Source organism: Suricata suricatta, chromosome 2, assembly GCF_006229205.1.
Source record: "Suricata suricatta isolate VVHF042 chromosome 2, meerkat_22Aug2017_6uvM2_HiC, whole genome shotgun sequence".
Lineage (NCBI taxonomy): Eukaryota > Metazoa > Chordata > Mammalia > Carnivora > Herpestidae > Suricata > Suricata suricatta.
The window spans coordinates 68,935,552-68,955,411 of NC_043701.1; the positions used below are offsets into that span (position 1 = coordinate 68,935,552).

The window sequence follows — 19,860 nt, forward strand, 5'->3', positions numbered from 1 at the left end:
AAAAGAATTTCTCATCTGTTATTTGACCATGTACCAAGCTTTTTACATCTGTGTGCATTTAATTTGGTTTGATTCATAACCTTAATCACTTAACTTGTTATATTTTACAGAAAAGACAATAATAATATTCTCCCTGTCATGAAATCTTTCGTCAGTGGGTATTAGAGTCACAGCAGATGTGCAGGGCTGTAACTTGGTAGAGTATAATTTATGTATTTCTGCTGACTTTCAAATTACTTCACTTAACTTTCATGGAAGATAGTTTTTAAAAGTCTGCTAATAAAAAACTTTCTTCAAGTTTATAAAATAGGTGCTTCTCATGCAGTGTCTCAAAGATTTAAAATCAAGTATAAACCAGGTATCTATATAAAATAAGTAATTTTTAGTGTTAAAACAAAGAAAACATGAAAACTTTTTTTTCTTACTTTCCTTATTGGGAACCGCAAATGATAAGTAGAGTATAGGGGAGGAAAGATAATTTTTATTCTGCCTTCTTGCATTTTTGGCTTCAAGCCCTCTGTGATAAAAGAAAGACTAACAGAAAAACAAGCATGTGTTTAATAACACGTAAGCTCCTATATATGTGACAGATACTCAGGAAAATTGAGTAGTTCTCCAAAATGGCTCAAACCACCACCTTAAATACCATCTGCAGTTAAAGACAAAAGATGATGAGGTGTGGGTGAAGTCTGAAGAGAAGCTAGTTATGAGAGATCCCCAGGAAAAGCACAGTAAACAAGGGTAAGGTTGGTATGCCGATTTAAGTCAGTTACTTTTCCATTAATAAAGAGTTCAGAGAAATTCAGTTATCTTCCTCTTGAGTAGAGAGATAGATGCCCTTATAAACAGAGATTTCCCTTACAAATGTCTCTTGCAAAAGGGTAACTTTACTGTGTTTTCAGAGTTTTATTGGTGTTGCTATTTCTTAAAAATAATCTATCTAAAATAAAATAATTCTTATGCCAAAGAGGCATATTTAGGAATGGTAAATTCTGTTGTCCTTCAAGAGGTTTGAACACCTTATCAGCCGTCACTTATGCCAAATATTTTCAAACAATCTATTTCTGTGTTTTCAGCAATTAATAAACATTTATAAAATAACTAATATAATGCTATACTGTTTAATCATCTCCTATGTTCTGGGCACTTTACTAGTAGAGGCTTCTGAAGTAACTTTAAATAATCCCCATTGATAGAAACTGAGGCTCAGAAGTGGTAAATAACTCATGCCAGGCTCACAGCTATTAAAAAACAAAATTCAACTCAGTAAATTTAAAGATCAAGTTGGCTTTATTCAAGGATTCATGAATCTGGCAGCATCCCGTCTAGCAGTAGAAAAGAGCTCTAAGGAGTTGTACAAAATGGAAGGCTTTTAAGGCAGATAGGGTGAGGAACAAGAAAATATCCAGTTACGTCATCCTTCTTTGGGAGGTAGAAGGGGTCTTTCACTAGTGCTGACCCAGAAATTCCAGACTGACCAGTTATGATTACATTCCTAGGAAGGGCTAAAACTGCAATGAAGTTGGGTATTAAGTCTTGGTCTGCTAAGGTGGAGCGTAGCCCAAATGACTCCATTTGGGGCCTGTTCTTTCTTTTTTAACACAGCTATTAAATGGAAGACCAGGAATTCAAACCAAGATCTGCCTTATTTCTAAGACTACATCCTTTGTGTTCCACATCTTGGGCCTTGAGACTCTCTGCTGTCTATGTAAAAATTCTTTTGAGAGAATCTATGTGAAATTATATTATAATTTCTTTCACTTCAAACTTCCATTTGAAAATGTTACTTCCTTTGATTAGGAGAGCTGGTCATACTAAGAATGAATAAGTATCTTAAGAATTTAAAAGTAATACTGTCAAAGTGTTTCCTGAGCATGAAGTTATTATTAAAATTTAATTCCTTTTTTAAAAACTATGATATTACTTCTAGACCTTCTTATTCATTCTCATATCTGAAGTGCTAATGAAATTAGTAAATGCTATAAAATGAGAGTAAATGCAAAAAAAAAGAAAACCATGAAAAAATTATTTAAAAATATAACAACAGAAGTTTAAAGTAATTAATAGCACAATTATTATTTTCCTAGAATGAAAGACAGGGCCACTAGCAAAAAGACAGTATTTAGAAATGCAAAAAAAAAAAAAAGAAAACATTTCCTAAGACTTTTTAATCAGTGATTTGTCTCACTTTGGTTACCTATTATATTACTCATGGAGGCCATGTGACTTTCTTTATATTTTGTAGAATATTATTTTAATATTTTAATAATAATAATTTTAATATTAAATTTTTAAATGTTTAAATTACTAAAATGTAATATGTTTAATGTTACATAAAATGTATATACATTATTGTTTTCTAGTTCATAAAAAACATTTTAAAATAAATCAACTATACAAATAACAAGTTCCAAAGAGAGTTATGCTCTGTTGTAAAATGAAGTAGTATTAAATCTATAATATCAATTTAATTAAATATGTATATATGTGAAATACATGTGATAAAAATTAATGACCCATATCATGAAGCTGAGCATTGTTTTATACTTGTAATAGACTAGCATTTATTTTTTAAGTTTTCATTTAATGTTCTCCATGCAGAAAGAATCTCATATACAGCAGACAATTGTAAATTTTTAAGTTGAAGAAAGTATCCACAACTTTGAGGCCTTATGTGTAGGGATTTTAGTATATGTGACCAAACACATATACTTAAAATTAAAAATATACATATATATAATAAAAATATATATACAATCAAATATATATGCATATATATACAAGCATACACACACACACATATATATCACACACACACACACACACACACACACACACATATATATATACACACACACATACCCACTTGAGGGGAAGAAAGTGTTTATTTGGAAAAGTATTATTTTCCTAAAGTATGTAAGCCACCAATCAAGGGACTAATACAGTTTTCTCTTTTTAATTAGTAAAGTACTATTTTCCTGAAAAATAATCTGTAGGTCTTCCGTTATGTAGCTCAGGTGCGTCTCCCTCTCCTGCCCCCCTTTTTCTCTCCCTCCCTCAGGAGAAGGACCCGTGATGATTCTCCGCCCTGCCGGTCTGGGCAGAGGAAACAGGTACCGCCTAACGCCGGGGCTCAGGAATATTTAGTCATGTATTTTAGACAATAGAATAGTCAAGTAGAATCAAAGAAGAAAATCATTTACCGATTGTCTAGAATGTAATTTGCTTATGAAGTAATAGGCAAAGTTATGCCATGCTGGTTTTCCATGTCTCTGCTTCCACATTTTTAAATACTCCCTTCCCTAATTCTTCTGTTACATTGTGTCTATTTCCTATGGGGACTTAGTTTAACAAAATGACCAAGAGATAAATGAATATAAAACGTGATTCTCACTATTTATTCATGGAGCTGACTTTCTTATAGGGTATATAAATGGGATGCTTAAAATACATGGAAATAAATGCCCAAACACTTGGATAACTATGTCACTTATCAGCATAGAAGAAAAAGTGCAGTGTTTTGAGAGTCACCAAGAGACTTTTCTCACCTGAGAAAAGAAGGGTGACTTAGCCACCTAATTCCCATGTCTGCTACTTAAGAAGAAAAATTACTTGGTTTATAGTTAGAGGTTGAATAGCAGAAGGACTTGAGATATGAAGCAAAGATTTCCATTTTCCCTCATATGTTCTATGGAACTTATATTGCTATTCCCACAGAGGTATACATATATCATATTTCATAATACATCTTCCTGCATGCTCTGTAGGAGCAGATAAAAGTAGACATGCTTTCCTGTTATGTGTTACTACACACTCTCTCCAATTCTGGCCTACCATAAAGGTATTATACTATATTCATCATTGTTAACCCATTACATCAATGCTTTTTTATTGATTTATTCTTAAGAATAATTATAACAAGAGAGATGAATTTGTTATAATTCTGTTACTACATTTAAAAATTATAATTAAATATATAATTTTCTATTCTTATAGAAATAATGTAAATCAATGTTGAATATTTGGGAAGTTCTTTTCTTCCTTTTTTTTCTTTAAAAGAGATACATGGATTAACCAAGCTTAAGAAATACAGTAATAATGGAATAGTAGAACAAATGTGGCAGTTTAAAATAGATTGGTCTGAAATTATGACTGTCAGTGAAATTCAGGGAAATTAGTTCCCTTTTGGAATGGTGCTGCCTTGTTAGTAAGGTTCCTGCGAGGAATAAAAATACTTCTATAAGTTTATAGCAGTTGCTTGGCAATCAATTAGTGACCACAGTTACCAATTCTACTGTGTCATTGTTTCTTCATATTAGGAAAGTCAAAGAACAAGATAAATTTAGTTTGAGGTGAGAGGTGTCGGGTAATGATAGAAATGCCATGATGGTCTCCATTTCCTAGGTGTACAAGGCAGAGTGGGTGTTGAAGCACAGTTCACCACAAGGAACATATGTCCCTAGTTTCTTCTGTAATATTGGACAGGTGTAAGAAATGAAGACTAGACTCAGGTCAGTAGAACATGCCAGTGGCTTTGATGGATACTCTGACCTGTAAAAAATAGGGCTATAGTGCTTTTTGAAATGAAGGGTGAGAAAGTAAAGTGAATGCTCTTTCACTTTTTGGTAGCTTAACTTTTGCTTATTATAACAAGTATTTGCTATTCTTTCTTAAATATTCTTCCTACCCACTTTAAATTTCTTCTACCTTGCTGTATTTACTAAAGAATAAGATGAACAAGTCTAGTAGTGTTCTGGTAAACTACCTCTTAAAAAGCAGGGGAAAAAATCCTGGGATGTATATTTACCCAATTCCAATTTATCAATTCCCTTCATAACTGATTGTAAGCTACCAAAGGCTAAATAATTGGTTGGTTTACAAAACTTCTGAATACTTAACAGTAGTCTCTCATTAGTTTGAATGAGCACACAGCACACCATTGTTCCAAATTATCAGCTGAAAACAAAGTTCTAGACATGTTTGATTAATCACAAATTATCTTGTGAGGTATTATATTAGTAAAGGTTTGGTCTTTGATGAGTCAAAATCAACCTTGGGAAAATAATATGCCTCTCTAGTGAGCACAATAGTGTAGCATGTAAGTTTATAAAGACATAACTCCTCATCTCTAAGCATATTTCTCTAAGCAGCAGTATCTTTAGGATTAGTTTAAAAAATTCAGATTAAGTCACTCTGTGCATCTAATGCCTTTTTTAAGTTCTTATTAGTGGGCTAAAGACCTTTTCATCTTTCTCATACACAGCATGAAACATGGCTGTGTAACTAGAAGAATTGATGACTAGATTGGACAGACTTATTTATAGAAACTTTCTCCCCTCTACTCTTTTACCCATGCATTGTTTATGTTGAAGTCAGAGTAAAAATAGAGTATAAGTTAAAATGACTTATGGGTATTAATTCTAGGGTTTTTTTTTTTACTATTTTTACTATAGAACTCAATTTGCTTTTGATTCATAATCCTTTGAGGATTATATTTACAGGAAATGGTGTCTAGCCAGTTACCTCATTGTCTCTTTAGCCAATCTGGATGTAAATTGGACAAGTTTAATTCATTTCATGAAACATGAGTTAGTTTCTCTCTTCTCTACCTGCTCTGAGAAGGACCTCTGAGTAGGCAGGTATAGGTTTAAAGACAAAGGGTTAATCCGGTGGACGATTTACAGCAGTTTAGTTTATTTTACTAAGTCTGGGGCTAGAGTTGGGCTTATTTATTATTAGCTTCTTTAACTAATTCTACCTATACTTATGATAAAAAGATTTTCTATTTTCTCTTCTAAGCTTCAAGGTATTGTTTACTTATTATAAGAACATAATAAGAACATGCCAAATGCTAATATATTTAAGGAACATATTTATAAAGTTTTCTCCATAGTTATTTTAGTGGCCTTTATTACTTTATTGATTTTATAATAATAGAACTAGGTTTTACCTATGGAAACGTTTTTCCCCCAAGTTCAGAAGCAGGAATAAACCCTTGTTTTTAGTCAGGGTTTCTTTCTTAGTTTGGGTTCCATGGATGGGTTTTACAAGCCTCTAAAGCTGAATATAAAAGTGCATGTGCATATACATGGGTGCATTGTTCTGGAGAGACCATAGCTTTCGTCAGATTCTGCAACAGTTCATGAATCCTCCTTGCCCCCAGTTGAGAACGATCACAATCATATATCTTTCCTATAATGTATAGTTATTGTTTCTTTAACTTATCAACTACCATACTTGGCATTGTAAAAGATGCAAAGGTCTTTATTGACTGCCTTCACTAGAGTACAATTTATGAGCTTAGGATAATGTTTTTTTTTTTGTTAAAAAAATCTGCTTTCATAGTAAATGTCAAGATGAAGATGCCTCCTATAATATTTATAATATGATTGGATTTATTTTTAATTACTTTGAATTTTTTATCCTCAGACCTTAATTTCTGTATAAGTCACAGATGCACATTGCTAGCAGTCTGGCCTTAAGAATGTTCTATTTTTGTAATGGATTTTAGTGTTATATAGTTATATTTTAGAAACAGATAAAATTCTGGCAGTACATTCTAACCACTTAGAAATTGTTTTTAAGTTTTCAGATCTCATTCAACATTTTAAGTTGAAAGAAAGATCAACCTTATTTTTAAAAATGTAGTCTAATTAATAATGACTAAATCCTAAGAGAAATTCTCTTTGCCACAACATATTGTGATACACAAATTCCAAACACGGTAAATGGTGAATATTGTTTACATATATTTCAGATCTAGCACTTCATCTTTCCATGAAGTTTCGCTGCCTTATTTTGAGACCTAACTCTCTTATCTGAGCGATCATTAAAATAAGATCCTAACTGCTTTCATGAGCACTATTGTCTCTGTTCTTCAATCTCCATACCTGATCATACTATCACCCTTTTCTTGTCATACTTTTTTGATCTCTTATGATTGGAAGATGAAGTCCATATTCTTTAGGTTGATATATAGAAATCTTCAAATTTTAGTCTTCATAGCCCAGTACTTTTGGGAACCTGGGTTTTTATTATTTAAGCCATTTCAAGATGTATTCTAGTATTTTTAGCAAGAAGGTTTTTCTCTGACTTATTCAGCTTTGTCCTCCTACTAGCATAGAGCTTCATCATGAGGTTGTTAAATAGATAACCTAAAAACCTAAATGATTTTTACTATGTAATTTTATAACCAATTCAAATATAAATAATAGCTAGTCAATAATACATTAAATAGGATTATAGAAATATTAACTATTAACAGTCTATCTTAAATATGCAGATAGTTTTGTCTATTTACTCACAAGAACATGTAATTTATAACTTATTTGGCTGTTGTTTCCCTTTCCTGCACAATGGATGAACTATAGAATTTCTAAGGTTAGTTCTTGTTTTGTAATACTTTTTGCAAAGAGAAGCATATATATCTCCTTGTAGAGATGTGTGTATTATATATATATATATATATATATATAATACACATATATATATATATATGTAAACATAAAAGCTAATATGGCTTTTGGAAAATAGCAAAGACATTTGACACAGTCTTTGGGAATAAATTCTTTAGTCATACATTTGTAATCATTTCCAGGCAGCATTAATTGGTTTGCCTCATTTAACAGGCCTAATGTAGTTTTTCAAGAGAATTATATGGGTTACAATATTATTCAACTACAAATCTGAAACTTCCTTTACATCTTGCTACAGAATTTTTTTTCTGCCTATTATGCTTTATTATAAACACCCTGCTTTGCTAGATTTTGCTTGATAAATCAGAAATTTGGATGATAAAAACCCATGTGCTGATGTAGGTTAGATATTTTTTTCCACCATGGTACAGGCTAGAATGGTATTTCCCAAAGAAGCAGGACCCAGTGGAGAACATAGACTCAGAATAGGTAGATGATGTTCACGTTTAGTCAGAAATGAAAAGCAGTTCATTTTAATGGTTAGAATGCTGCTATAGCATCTTATAGTATTACTAATACTATAGCTCACTCTTGAGTAATATTTACTTGACTTATAAAATGATTTGAATATATATTTGTGGAATGTGAAAGAAAGTTCCATGGTCACATACCCTGGGGTAGGGATAGGGACTAAGAATTAATCACTGAGTCATCAGGAAAACGTTCATGCTTAAAATAATAGATTTCAGATTTTGACTATAACATATATGATTAAAAGTTCCAAAGTAGACAGTCTTTTATGAAGCTACAAAATGAGTTAGAATATTTTAGTTGTGAAGGACATTTGGGAGAAAATTTGAAGCATTTAAATAGGAATAGCTTGACAAAGTACATAGGAATCTCAGGTTAATTCCTTTCAGTTACTTTACAACTATTATTTTGTGATATCTAAAATATACAGAATTATAAAAAAGTAGTACAATAACTCACCAGATACCCATAACACAATCTCTCAATAACTGTCTACTCATGCCCTATATTGTTTAACTTACTGAGTAGTCTTCTCTAAACTTACACTGGAGTAAAAGTCACATAGTAAAATAGCCTACCATTTTATCTATAATAAGGTCTTGATTCTAAAGTATTCAATTTCCTAATTATTTTCCTTATGGCTAGTTTTTGTTTGTTTTTTGGGGGGAGGGGGTCTTAGTTAAATATTTTCCTACCACCAACTTATTAAGATAGTGTCTCAAATTTTTTCTAAAGTTTAGGTTTTTTAAATTTTTTAATATTTTATTTTTTAAACCATCTCTACAATGAATATGGGGGTCAAACTCACAACCCTAAGATACAGATTGCATGCTCCACTGACTGAGCTAGTCAAGTGCCCACTATTTTTTTGCCATTAAATCCATAAATTCATCTACAAATTTGGGTTTGAGATCATTCTTGTTTTGCCTATATACATGACCACTGCCCAGTATAATCATCCTTTTACTACTGCTCTGTAGCACCACATTTGATATAAATCATATATCTATATGTTGTGGATCATTAAGTGGACTTTCTATTCTGTTCTCTTCTCTATTTGTCTTCATGAACCCGCATCATGCTATCTTAATTTTATATTATCTTTATTTAGGGTAGAGCAAATACTGATTTTTCTTCCTCAAACATAATGAAAACTTTGTTTTCTCTTAGGAATGTTTCCCTTCCCTTCCCTTCCCTGTTGCCGCATCCAGCGGTCTTCCCTTTCATGCTGACATTGATAACATGTGACTTCACTCTTGTTCATGCTCAGGCACCACAGAGTAGTATATAGATTTTATGATCATTTTCAAATAACCAACTTTTGGCTTTGGTTTTCTATGTTTGCTTTCTATTTCATTAAATTCATTTATCATCATTTCATTTATTTTAAAAATATCTAAGCCTATATATTTTTATTCTCTTTCTAACTTCAGATGAAATGTAGTTTTAAATAACATGCAGGGAAAATAAGAAGTTTTAAGGAAATAGATAATATCTTTACATGGATGATAAAAATATTACATATTAAAACTGGTGAGATGGAGTTAAAATGGTACTTAGGGGGAAAATATATAGCTTTCAATTCTGTTTTAACTTCTCACAGTTTTATTATGTAACATTTCATTCATTCATTTAAAATATTCTTTATTCCTTTAACTTCTAAATACCTATTTGTTTTGATCTCTAGTATAATTTCTTAAAGTCACAGATAATAGTCAGCATGATTTCAATCCACTAAAATCTGTTCAGATCTGCTTTATAGCCTAATATATAATCGTTTTTTACACAATCATGTGTGCTCAAAAAATGTATATTCAATAATTGTTCATTGTAGTGTTTATATATCCTGTAAATCAGAATGGTCAGGATTTAATTTTAGCTAGTGTATTCTTAATTTTTAGATATATTTCATTTGTTTTCACATACTCTGTTTTTTATATGGTCTCTCATTCCCTGACCCAATTTCAAACTTGGTTTATATCTCTTGAACTAAATAGGGATAATTATTTTGCTGTTTGATTTTGAACATTTCTGTAGTTATTGTGTTTCTGTTTATGCTTTTTGTGGTTTTGTTGCTTCTTGGTTATGAAATTTTATTTTCTCATGTCCCTAGCTTATTTAATCATGTAGTGTTCAGTGAATTGAAAAATTGTTAGAAATAATTGGAGGCTTAGGATATTGCTGTCTTCTCACAGAGAGAACTTAAATTTCCTTCTGCTAGGCCCTTGGGAACATTACCAGTCCCACATAACTTTAATCCAATGTTTTGTTTTCTTTGGATTAAGACTATCCAAATTGTATTATGATGATTGTGTATAACTAATGCAAAACTTCTTGACTGTGAAGTCAAGCAACGGAGAAATTCAGAGAAATTTTCTGTAACTTTTCCAGAAAATGGCTAATTTATTCAAACATATCTTGTTGGGTTAGCTCAGTTATATAGGGAGCATCCTAATAATGTGAGTGGAGTTATGGATAAGAATCCCTACTTGGATGTTCAAAGTTCACCTGTTAGAAATAAAACAGCATATTCCACAGAAAGTTATCCTACGCATCATTAATTCTCTCCTTATTTCCACATTAACAAAGTTTATGAGGCATTGTGAGTCTGTCTTCTGCTATGAAAGTTATAACTTTTTGTTTTCAGTAATCATCCAGACTTCTAATCTCTGCATTCAGGATATCTCACGCTCAATTATTTTATATTACTTACTATGAGCTTTTTTTCCTAACACAAATCTAGCTTCAAGCTTAACTACCTTCATAGCATTTCCTGGAATAGATTATATTCTTTCTAGGTAATTCTATACCTTCACCCTGCAAAGCTTTTTTCATCTCTTTACTAAAAATAAATAAATTAATTAATTAAAAAAATTTTAAAAACCTGTTCTTAAAGAACTATATTATTATTTTTCTTTTTTATTGTAAACAACTTATAGTTATCTCAGCCCAAATAAACTTACCTTATTTTCAACCTCAAAGTTAAATAACTATTGCCCTATCATTTGACATTGTCCAGTACTTATTTAAATTGTTCTAAATGCGTATCTTGTCTTCCAGTGAAGCTATATACTTTTCAAGGAAACAAGCTTTTCAAATATTTCTTATAAAACTTAGAATGCTAAGTGTTAAGAAAACCTCATGAGTGTTCATTTAAATAGAGAAAAGTATACTATGATGAGAATACAATTACTAAGAATCTAACTAAATAATATCAAAAAGGCCTATAAAATGATTCACATTTATATTCACCTGACTCAAAATTAGCAACTAACAACTCTAACAATTTTTCCTTACTTTAATGATGGAAATATTAATGTATTAAAGTAACATTAATGTCTTTTATTGCCAAACTATAAGAATAATTCCTGTAAGTGTTTCCAAATACTTTCTATGTTTGTAACTAATTCAGACTACTTTAGAATTATATTTCATCACTAAGTACTCACTGTAGTTGTACTTGTTTCTGTGGAAAAAGTTGGCTGCATTGTGGTCCAAGGAAACACTTGAATTATGACTGTTATAGTGGCTGACAGCTGACTAGCTTTATTCCCACCTAATTCATCAGTAACTTCAATAAGTAGCTGGAAAGTCATAGGTTCCTGAGTCCCCTGAAATGCTTCATACTGGAAACGCTGAGTGGTGGCCAAAGAAGGAGGATCAGCACCTAGTCTCCAAAGTGTGAATTGATTACTTGTATTTCCTGAGAATGATGAGGTAATAAAACAGAAATAAAAGTACATTATGTACTATGTTATTTCTGTTGTCTTGTCTTACTTTAAAATATATTGCATGATAATCTGTTCCTAACAGTTCCAAAATATCTCACACGAATTTCTTGTAAAGTAACTTAGAAGTAAATTATTTTACATCTTATGTCTTACCTCCTACAAGTGACTATCTCAGCCGCTCCTGTGGAGAATCCTTGAATAGTTGAACTGAATAAAAGGAGTCCTGAGAGTGAAGTAGATCCTGGGTTTCCAAATGTGGTGGATTGCACACAGGAGGGCCCTCGTTTATATTCTATAATATAAGAATATTATCTGTTTTAGCTTATGTCATAAAAATCTTGTAATATCTAATAATTACTTGATTGTTTTTATTGCTCATTATTTTCACCTTTGTAATATCACTCAACCATACTTTTATAATCCATCTTAATTATTTTACATTTAAAGGGCATATTTTAGTGTTTCATCACAGAAACGTTGCTTGGGGTTTTCCATCAGTATGGTCTATGTTTCATTTTTAATTTTATAAGGAGGATTTTTTTTTAAAAGTATGCTTCACTCCCAACATGGGACTTGAACTCATGATCCCATCAAGAGTCATATGCTCTGCTGACTGAGCCAGCCAGATGCCCCATGAATGAGGAATTGATTTTTAATGTCGGTTTCCAATGTAATTTTGCTCCAACACGGTACACATGACATTTATGAGATTACTGAATTTTAAAATGAGATTATAAACTAAATGTTACTAACTCTAATTGTTTCCCTTTAATCCAGAAGCTATGTGTCATCCAGTCTCAAAATTCTTCATAAGGGGTATTCACTACTTAAAAGAAAGTGTATTTCACTATTGGACAGCTTTACTTGTTAGAAATAGTCATTTTTATTGACTCAAATATGTTTTGCTTGCAGATTTAACCTATTCTAGTTTTTGTTCTGGAAACTTAAAATCTAATAAGGCATGTGACTTACATTTCAAACATGTGAAAGATTCCAGCAATTATAGTGAAAGGGGAACTATATTATCTCTGAGGATGTTTGAATTCTAAGGTTCTTTGATTCTCTAATCTAGAATAGAAAGTTTCTGGTAAACTACTTGCCACTAACCTCCCTCCTCTTCTTGTCTGTAACAGTCATTTTTATATTATCTTCTCTCCTGAAGAATATAAACATACTCAGAGACATTTTCCAAGTAGCTATCAATGAAGACACCAGCAATTTGTCAGAATGGAATGTGAAATAAAACCAATTTATGTCCTCAGTTTAAGAAAATGAATGCCTAATTCCATTTATGCTTTCCTTCCTTTCCTTGGTAATATTTCTTGAACATTCTTGGGTTTCTTCAGTTTGAACAGTCAGTTCCTTAGAAACCACCTGAGAGTGTAGAACAAATTCCACTGCCTTATTTTTCTCTCCAACACAATGCAGCCTGGGTTGCTGGATTGCCCAGTGGAGACCATAAAAGGGCACTTGATAATATTTAAGCCTTATTTCACTAAGTGCTGGTTTCTTTTAAGTTAAAGCCTTGATAGCCATATTTCCCTGAAAATGAATTATACTTAGCTTCCCTTTCTCCTTCCAAGTAAGATAAAAAATAGAGAAAGATAGTATCTATTCTTTCATAATTTCTCATATTTGCTTTAGTACAATAATTATTTAGTACAGTAAGTAATAACTATAACTAATATTGATTGAATGCACAACATATGCTAGACTCTCATATATCTACATTAATACATTAGTATTATTATCCTAAAATAGAAAATGAAGAGATAAAATAGCTCAACAGCTAAATAAAGTCCATAGAAACTGAAATTCAAAAATTAGTTCCAGAGACCAAACTTTTAACCTGTGTACTGTACTGCCTCTCTACTTAATACTGCTTTCTACTTAATCATAATTGGTGTTTACACTATTACAACACTAGCCTACTGTGTTTATATGTTCTTATAAAAAGTTCCTTCTACTGTTTAAGATATTCTGAATGGTATGAATTCTTTGAAAGAGGACTTTCCTTCATCTTTTAAATGATGGTTCAGTTTATATGCCCTCAGAAAGCACTTCCAGTTCTATGAATCTATGGTTTGTTGTTTCACATTTTTCATACTGTGTGCTCCGTATTTGTGCTGAAATTTCAACAAAATAGAGTTCCTTTGTTAACCAGATATTTTTTAAAATTAGCCAAATATGTTTTAAGTATTATCAACTGAAATACTTGTTTTAAAACAATATCTGTTAAATACAAATATAGGTTGCTGTGTTTCTCTGTAAAAGAAAAATAGTATATATGTAATTGTAAATATACTCTATATGACAAAATATAGCAATATATAGCTAAGCACACGCACACACACACGCACACACACATACATGCATATCTATTCCCAGTGGCTCAGATCATGTGACTGCAGAATAGCCAAGATGATTTAGATGCCTAAAATTGGATGTTGGCACAATTCTTCACCTCTACGACTTTGCACAATATTTTCTCTTTACAGAAAATTCCTGTTCTACCACGTATGTTTTTATTGGACTCGTTAATTCATTTACTGTTTTCCTCTATTATCAAGTTACTCATTTGTGAAATAAAACAGATATACTGGACTACTAATAATATTGATTTGAATATGCAGTAGCACTTCCATAAAGATTACATAGGTAAATGTTTCATTTAACTTTAAAGTGAATCACAGTAAAGTGGCATAAATGATATTTAGGACTTCATGGCTTTATTTTGCATGTTGTATATACTACCAGGACTGCACGGGCAGTGTGAATTAATGAAGAGACAACCAGAATTATTGAAGAACTTTGGCTGGCAGGGAAGTACTTTATGGTTATCAGGACAAGATCAAATGTAAGGACTTGAGTTAATTAGTTGAGTTGAAATTATTTATGAATTTTCTCATAACATTTGTTACCTTTAAAAATTAATCCATCTCACAACATTAATGAGGAATTAACAAATCTAAAGACCATAAAAGCATTACTGGAAAGGATCAAATGTAAGAACCAACACACGGTCTCAGATGGAAGCTGTCTAAAAGCTTTCAAAAAAATATTTCCATGATATTTGTGGCTTTTATTTATTGGTGGTGGAATCCAAGTTCATCTCTTGACCTTATTCTCTAGACCTGTATTTTTCCAATGATCTTTGAAATCTCCATTAGTATGTTTCTGAACTCGAGGAACATGTTGGAAGGTAGAATTTCTACTTCTCAAATATTGTTATGGCCAGTCTTTATGCTTGTCTCTAACATTGAGCATAAGGAGACTCTGCCAAGCTTGAATCATCAGCTCCTATTTCTGGGGTGTTGTTTCTATGGCTTGGCATTTAATATATTATGCCAATGTTCCTTGTCAGAATTAATTTTGGCAAAAGACCATCATTATACTAACTGAATCTCCAGTTACAGAATAATATACCACATTCGCTTTTCTAAATGTTCCCAATTAAAATATTAAAAGTATAACTATTGAATTATGGAAATTTCCTCAATAAAAAGTCTACGAGAGAGAGAAAAACTGTTTTAGCTGTTTACACATTTCAGAAACAGATTATTAAGCTTTTAGAATGCAGGAAGCTTTTTTATCTAAGAAAAAAGCAGTAGGTAATGTTTTACCTTTCTCTTATTTTTAACCTTTAAATAAAGTGATGTGACATAATTCATAATGTTATTGTTCATACTCTAGAAGTTTACAATATGTATTTATTAACTAAATTTAAATAATGAGAAATAAATAGCCAGTTTATCTGGGAAGTTCTTTCAAACCTATACCCAATTTAAGGTGAATAAGTTAAGGGTCACCTACCTGTGTGGCTTAGTTAAGCAGCACAGAGCCTGGAGCTGCTTAGGATTCTGTGTCTCCCAGTCTCTCTCTGCCCGACCTCTACTTTCTCTCTCTCTCTTTCTCTCCCCTTCTTTCTCTCTCTCTCTTTCAAAAATGAATAAATGTAAAAAAATGGAGCTCAGTCAGTTAAGCCTCTCACTTAGGCTCAGGTCATGATCTCACTGTTCATGAGTTCAAGCCTGCGTCTGGCCCTATGCTGACAGCTCAGAGCCTGAAGCCTGCTTCAGATTCTGTGTTTTCCTCTCTCGGCCCCTCCCCTGATTGCATTCATTCTCTCTCTCTCTCTATCTTTCTCTCTCTCAAAAATAAATAAACATTAAAAATGTAATGACAAGATTATTTTTAAGAAATAAGGAAAAGTAGACTGGAAAGCTTCACATCTGAGGAAAACTGCTTGGAAACTGGGGAGCAGTGAGGGTACCCATGATTGATGTGGGGAATGAAGGCAAAAAAAAATATACTTCATGACAACTTATAGCCCATTGACCAGTACTTGAGACAGGTGGAGTGACCTTCCTCAAGGATCTTGGCTCCTTTGATGTTAATAGTTTGCTAGAGTCAAAAGGCAGTCTTAGCTTGACATTAGCCTGACCTCCAGAATGCTATAAAAAAACCCCTTTGGAAACGTTCTTTATCTCTACCCACCCCCCCAAGATATATGTTAGCAATCATTCTCCAAGCATAGGGTCACTGAACTATATCTGAAGGGTCTCATAACTACGGTTTTACTAGACAGTAGTAATTGATCTTTTCCTAACAACAGCTTACACTGCAGGGTCCTAGAAACCTTGCTTCCAAATTCCTTAGAGCGTTATGCTATCCTTAACCACCTCCCAACTTGAAAGTATACGATCAGCCACTCCTGACAACCCCAGTGCAGCTCTCTCTGCCCACAGGTTCTGACCCCATGCTTTACTAAAACCACTCTTTTCGCACTGAAGACATCTAAATAATTCTTTCTTCACTCCCATACCTTAACATTTCACATCAGTGAGCATGAGATCTCTGTGGCTGCTCAGAACCCCCTTCATATGTGGCCTACTCTGAGTCTTTTATGCTCTAGGTACCAGAGGTGAGGAGTCAGGGACAAACTTCTCCCATCCCAGCAGCAAGGGCCTAGATAAGAACACAGTGCATGACCAAGAACATATCATGGGGCATCTAGAAGGTTTCATCAACAAACCAGAGGTGGAGATGTTCCCACAGGCACTGCAGCTCCATTATTCCAAACTGCATGATTAGGACATCAATGTTTTGCTTGACAGCCTAGAATTTTCCACAGCCATCACTTGCATCCATGGGGAATAAAATCAACAGACACCACCAATGCATGAGGCTGAACTGATTAACTTAATAAATGGTGTTTTGAGAGAGGATCACAAAAACAATGATGAATATATTGACTGTGCCAAATTTGCCAAATCACTGCAGTAGACATTGCTTGGCATCTAGTTATATGTAAATGTGACCTTTTGTAATGTGATGAACATTTTAGGTAATGCAAACTAACACATTTCCAACTATTGCTACTGTATTTTGGTAAAAACCTGTAGTAGTTTGTTAAGTTGGTTAAGAAAGAGAAAGCAAGAGAAAAAGAAGAGAAATGGGACATATTATAGTCCCCAAGTACTGTTAAATCTCTTATTGGAAAATTGCTTGATTAATGAATCCTTTTAAGACTGTTGGATAATTGGAATGGAGTACTCAGGAACTTGACCGTGAAATACTGCTAGTCTCTTGACTTTCATTCATGCTACCTGAAAAGCAAGACAAGCTTTGTCACGTGCACACATTTTCAGTAACGGTAAAGATGCCAGATGTTTCCCCTCGTGTGTCATGTATTTTCAGATAAATGTGGCCAGTATTCTGGAAAGTTCCCCTGGCCTGAATGATGACTTGCCCCGGGCAAGTGAGTATTAGGCTATTCCAAAGCCACAGCATAAGGAGAATGCCAGATAGTAAGTTCAGCTAGCCATAGAGTCTAAGATTCTGTATTTTCTGGCACTTTGAAAATGTTACACGACTGGCCTAAGTGATCAACATTATTTTAGTTTTTCAGTATTTAATGAAACTACTGCCACATCCTTATACTTTATTTATTTTATGTCTTCCTAAACTTAGGAGAGACCTTGAATTTTAAAAACGTTTTATTCTAACCATTAGCAAATGTTTCAACTTTCTTAATATCTATATTTAACCCTTATTTCTAAGGTTTGTTTTTGTGGTTCAGAAACTATTAGGAATGCAAGGACTTTACCCTTCCATCTTGGTGTAGCAAGGGTAAAGCTAGTAGCTGATCTTACTAAACTGAGGAGGAAAAGGTCACCAAGACCAGGGATTAACCTACTACAAACTGTATTTAGAAGGAATGGCATTTTAATTACCTCTTCAAATTTAAATATATGAATTCTTTCAGATCAGGAAAGACTAGAAAAAGCCTAAAAACTCTTAGTGCAAATCTCAATAATGGTTGAAAATGAGAGTCATTCGTAATTTGGTTTATTGAATGTGGTAGACATACTATAATAAAAAATCGGAAATGATCATTGAATGAGGAAGAAAAACTACATAGAACTTTCTGTAAGACATATGGAGACATATTAAAATAGTCTTATAAGAAAACATGTATTTATAACAATGGTTTCCTGTGTCAAGAATTTTTGCTATCAGAGCTGAATTGTAAAGTATTTTGTAGTATCTAGTTATTTTGATGATTTATATGATAAATCTTTGATATATGAATAATAAAACTGATAAAACTGATAAAAGAAATAAGGAAAAGTCATTTTCATTTCTCTCTTGTTAATGTGCAAAACAAATCCATATTTTCTTATTTTTCATTTAGGAAATTATTATTTTCAATATAGAAATTGTAATTCTTTAAAAAATTTTTTTTAACATTCATTTTTGAGAGATGGAGAAAGAGAACACGAGTGGGGGAGGGGCAGAGAGGGAGACACAGAATCTGAAGCAGGCTTCAGGCTTCGAGCTGTCAGCACAGAACCCAGTGCGGGGCTCCAACCCACAGACTGCGAGACCATGACCCGAGCCAAAGTCAGACGCTTACCCGAGCAAGCAACCCAGGTGCCCCTAGAAATTGTAATTCTAAATAATATTTATCATTTTTATTTTACATTCTGGAGATAGAATTGATTTTCTTTAAGTGTGGAAGTTGTATTGTTAAAATACAAATAAGCTCTTGGACCATTAGTCATCTATGAACCACTTCCTTAATGTAAATCGCAGTTAAATGAAAAGTCTCAAGTGGAAACTTAACTAAGTTAAGCAAGTTTCCTAATAGCTGCATGCTATGCTAACACGAGCATGGTACACTGATTCTAATTATCCACAGTAGTAATATAATATAAAGAAATTAAGAGCTTACTATTCAAGAGCTTGGGTATCTTTAGACAGGACATTATCTTACAGAAATGTTTAGAGAAGGTGTGAGCCTTTAATAATTAATTTAAAATTGTAGCCAATTATTAACATGAATGTTTGTGGAATTCATGGAGAGAAAAACAGAGTTATATATGGTCCAAATATTTTAAAAATATTGCTTCTCATAGATTGATGACATAATAATATTCAAGAAACATGAAAGCCTTTTACATATGCAGTCAAGGCAATGACAAGTTCTTCAATTTTTTCATTTTACTCCCTATATATTTACACACCAAAAATATTTGGAAAGGAAGGAGACTCCAGAAACCAGCTAGGGTATAATACTATACAAGAGATTAAACCAATTAATTTCCAAGCTCCTAAACTGGACAATAATATTATGATTTTGTTATTTATTTAATGTAGCATGCTTTCCATCAAATGAAAAATTCAAATTTAAATATAATTGCTGTATTAGTTTGTAATTATAATAATAAGCATATAAGGCTGCCTATTAAAAATCATATTTTTATACTTTAAAAAATTGTTCTAAAAATTGTGTCAAAACATAATATATGCCATAAGTTTCTAATACCAAGAAGCCAGCATTCTAGCTGTGAAATAAAATATTTTGATAGTTACCTACCAATATGAAATATACTAAATTATGAGAGACTACTATAGACTTTCAAGAGGCAGGCAGGTAGTATTGGGAAAGGAATTCTTATAATAAGTAGAGGAAGAATATTGTGCAGAAATTAACACAAGCCAGAAAATAAAATAGTGATATTTCTTTTTTTGCCATTGTGAATTTTGAAATTATTAATCTCTCTAATTGTGATGTGGGAATTTTATTAAAATAAATTTATGTTCAGTTTTTGGTTAATGCAGAATCCAAAATAACCATAGAATTTGAATGTGAGAATTAAGTTAGAGATGACCTAATT

General features: G+C 32.4%; 1 pseudogene; it reads left to right on the plus strand.

Moving 5' to 3' along the window:
• Positions 1-16,525: 16,525 nt before the first annotated feature.
• Positions 16,526-16,963, plus strand: LOC115306456 (annotated as a pseudogene).
• Positions 16,964-19,860: the final 2,897 nt, after the last annotated feature.